Here is a 4,179-nt window from a genome sequence, read left to right as displayed (position 1 = left end):
AATCCAAAAATGAGTATTACTCTTAAATTCAGCACTTTAAATTAGAATTGAGTATATTTTCTATCAAAATTACCCCTCATATTTTTTAAATACAAAAAGTCTAAAAATAGATATAATTCCTGTTAAATTCAACACTTTAAATTAGAATCGAGTATATTTTCTATCAAATTGTGCACGATTTTTTTCTTATTTAATATAATTTCTCCTAAATTCAGCATCATTTAAAGAAAATCTAATATATTTTCCATCTAATTGAGCATCATTTAAAGAAAATCTAGTATATATTTTCATCCAATTGAGGTGGAAAAAGAATCATGCTCAATTTGATAGAAAATATACTAGATTCTAATTTAATGTGCTGAATTTAAGAAGAATTATACTTATTTTTAGACTTTTTATATCTAAAAATATCAAGGGTAATCAGGTAAATTAATATTGATTATATTTGATTGGGAAGTGAAAATAAAGATTTTTATCAATGAGCACTGCATGCAAAATTTTATTTCTGATTAGGGCATGCAAATTTTCCCTTCATCTTTTATGGTCAATTTACTTTCGCTCGGAGGACCAATTCAAAAATTAAATTATCCAACCATGTTATCAAATCCTGTATTCAAATATCATTTTTATCTCGGTTACCATTCTTTACTGTATAGTAATCAATTTATGATACTGTTTATAAGCGTAAGTACCAAATCGATTCTTACATTATAGCAATCAATTAAAAAATATATTTTTATATTAAATTGATATTTGAGGGTACAAATATAATAATTAGGAGAACTAGATGGACACATAAAACTTCGTTCCATGTTATTCCAATTTCTATAGGTCCATCAGCCTATTTCAGCCAAATCTGGGTCAAAATGGCTGATGAACCTAAAGAGCTCGGAATGATATAAAATCAAATCTTATATGTCTGTCTAGTTCTCTTGATTATATTCATGATCTCAAACGTCAATTTGGTACACCATATTGAGAGCGGTGATTTTTTAATACAAATCGAATCCGATTTGTATTGAAAAAATCACTGCTCTCAATATAGTGTGTCAAATTGACGTTTGAGATCATGGATATATTCGATTTGTATTGAAAAAATTATTGTTCTCAATATAGTGTGTTAAATTGACGTTTGAGATCATGGATATAATCAAGAGAACAGACAGACACATAAGATCTGATTTTATATTATTTTCAGCTCTCTAGGTTCATCAGTCATTTTAACCTAGATTTGGCTAGAATAGGCTGATGGACCTAAAGAGATTAGAATGACATCGAACGAAGCTCTATTCCAAGTTCTCAATATAATGTACTAAATTGATGTTCGAGGACATTAATATAATTAGGAAAAATAAATGAACACATAGGACATGATTTCATATTATTCCAAGTTCTCTAGCTCTATAAGTCGATTTTGGTCGGCAATGATTTTTTCAACTCGAATTGAAGCTATAATGTAGCAATCAATTTTTTTTTTTAACATAAAAAATATGATTCGTGTTAAAAAATTATTACTCTCAACACAGTATGTCAAATATATGTTTAAAAGCATAAATATAATAAGGAGAACTAACAAACACATAAGACCTAGTTTCACATTATTCTGAACTCTCTAGGTCCATCAATCGATTTTGGCCTGGATTAGATCCATCGGTTGGTTGCGGCTAAATTTGGGTTAAAATTAATTGATGGACCGAAAATACTCAGAATGATATGAAACTAGCTTCTATGTATTTGTCTAGTTTTCCTAATTAAATGCATGCTCTTAAACATTAATTTGACATACTATATTGAGAGCAGTGATTTTTTTTATTACAAATTAAATCAATTCGTGTTCAAAAAATCACTACTCTCAATATAGTGTATCCAAGTCCCATGTCTTTGTCTAGGTTCCTGATCATATCCATTACCTCAAATATCAAATTGATCCACTATATTTAGAGCCGTGATTATTTGAACATAAAATAAGTTTTTTAATTGATTGCTATAGTTCGATTAGGGACTTTACTGAGCTAATGATAGTATCCCAAATTGATTGTTATATTGTAGTAATCGGTTGGGAACTGTAATAAGGGAAAAATAGTATCGAGTACGTGATTTAGTAATTTTAAAATCACGATACGTGATTTGAGTATTTTAGAAACTTACCTATGCGGTTCGATAATTTGTCAAAAAAACTTTTTGTTATTTGTTTCGTAAAGAAAGATGGATTATTTATCTTTTCTCTCATTTACTTATTGTTAGGACTTGTGTGAGGTAGAAGGGGGTGAATAACTCTGATCGCTTCTCGGCTTTGTTTTGTACTTGTCGTTTGAATGTGCAACGTAAACCTTGATTCAAACTTGACTCCATATGCACTATACTTATATTTTACTCGGTACCCATCTCTTTGAGATGACTAATAAAATGGTCCACACCAACTGTAACATTCACTATAATCACTCTCCTTCTCATAAACTTTCTAGAGGTGGAGAAGTCTTTTAAAAGAACACAATGAGAAACGCAAACAAGATTACAAAAGAAATCGAAAATGACTTTACAATGAAAAACCTTACTTTACTTGCTCTTTTCTTACTTTGAATTACCTCTTGGTGGTAGAAAATGCAAAAGTACTTTTTCCCCCAACCCCTCAAGAACCTCCACGAGACCCCTTTTCTTGGGTTGTTTTCGGGTTGATTTATGCTTTTCAATCGATACCCCCAATCGATTGTCACGTTAGATCCAACCATTCAAACATGTAGACTGACTCTATGTCGCCCGACCAATTGATTAGCGAGTCATGCCAATCGATTACTAGCTTTTAATCTATTAAGTCAATCGATTTTGAAGCCTTATGTTCTCTCGAGAAAGCATTGTCAATGGATTAGCCCAATCAATTGATAAGGCTCAATCGATTAGGCCAATCGATTCGACAAATTTCTATTTTCTCGCGAAACTTCTATCAATCAATTGCCTCAATCTATTGCCTTAAGCCCAATTGATTCTGCACTCTATTGTGCTCTCGAGATAACATAGCCAATTGATTGATTGTTGTAAGCCAATGGATCATTTTGATCAATTCAGAAAGCTTCTATGCTTTCGAAATAGGCTCCCAACCGATTGAATCGATTGTTTTGGGCTAATCGATTGCTCAACCCTAAACTTTGAATATGAATTTAGGATTTCTTTGTCTAACATCTAATTAACCTTAACCTATTGGAACTTACTCGTTTAGGGTTCCTTTCTGAATCGATGCAGAAAGCTTTCGTGCTTTCGAAATAGCCTCCCAATTGATTGAATCAATTGCTTTGGGCTAATCGATTGCTCAACCCTAAACTCTGAATATGAGTTTAGGGTTTCTTTGCACAATATCCGATTAATCTTAACCTATTGGAACTTCCTCGTTGTCTAACATCCGGTTAACATTGACCTACTAGAACGTTTTCATCATGTGTTCGACCCTCCTTGACCCACTTGGACTTTCTTCTTGACAATTTTCTTGTTGGGCTTTCGATTACCAAGTGCCTGACGCTCCTTGATCCACTTAGAATTTCTTCTTGTGAACCTTCTTATTAGACTCCAATCACCATGTGTCTTGTTCTCGTTGACCCACTTGGACTTTTCTCTTGCTAACCTTCCCATTGGACTTCAAATGACCAAGTGTTTGATTCTCTTTGAGCCACTTGGACTTTTTCCTTGTTGAACACATTTCTTTCCTTACATCTCTTGCATCATCCTTGTCCTCAACCTTGCAGGCATGAGTGGCGGGCATCCACTCATGGCTGCTCGCGAGCAGTGATATCCCCCCTCACGGTCGCTCACGAGCATAAGCAACGGGCATCCCCAAACAGCGGCTCGCGAGCACATTCACTCGCCAATCTCTCGTAAGCATGGCCACTCATCGATCTCTCGTGAGCACGACTGCTCACCGATCTCTTGTGAGCACGACCACTCACCTATCGCTAGTGTGAGCATGCGCTTGTCACGAGTGAGAGCACAACCATTAGCTTGTCGTTCATGAGTTTGAGCACAATCGCTAGCTCGCCGCTCAAGATCGTGAGCACAGCCTCTCGCGAGCATAAGAACGGTCACTCGCGAGGACTGCCACTCACGAGTGTTAGTGACATACGGGGCTTTTCTTCCTTCCTGAGTTTCTCTTCTACTCCACTTTCTTACTCTTTTCTTTCCGATGGATTCTTT

The sequence above is a fragment of the Zingiber officinale genome, chromosome 1A, assembly GCF_018446385.1.
Source record: "Zingiber officinale cultivar Zhangliang chromosome 1A, Zo_v1.1, whole genome shotgun sequence".
Taxonomy (NCBI): domain Eukaryota; kingdom Viridiplantae; phylum Streptophyta; class Magnoliopsida; order Zingiberales; family Zingiberaceae; genus Zingiber; species Zingiber officinale.
The sequence above is the reverse complement of the archived record's forward strand: the minus strand, read 5'-3'. Positions refer to the sequence as shown.